Below are 307 nucleotides of genomic sequence, written 5' to 3'. Positions count from 1 at the left end.
CGCACATCTAAGTCCGTGACAGGAATTCCGCAGGTCTTTTGAAAACGCAGCAAAATGCTGATCATTAACCCAATAGAAGCTGTATTAATATTATGTTGTCTTCTTGTCTGCTAACCTGGTGATAACCTGGTGCTAATAATGATTTAAGCCAAGGTAAAAAGTATAAGTTTAACCATAAAAGTAAGAAGTTAGTTAGATTATATATTTTTTTTAGTAGCTTTTGTTTTCTTCTCCTTTATTTCGTTATAGCAATATCATAAAAAAAATCCTTATAGGTGGACAATCAAGGCAATTAAGTTGATGAATG

Source organism: Penaeus monodon, chromosome 21 (assembly GCF_015228065.2).
Source record: "Penaeus monodon isolate SGIC_2016 chromosome 21, NSTDA_Pmon_1, whole genome shotgun sequence".
Classification (NCBI taxonomy): Eukaryota; Metazoa; Arthropoda; class Malacostraca; order Decapoda; family Penaeidae; genus Penaeus; species Penaeus monodon.
The sequence above is the reverse complement of the archived record's forward strand: the minus strand, read 5'-3'. Positions refer to the sequence as shown.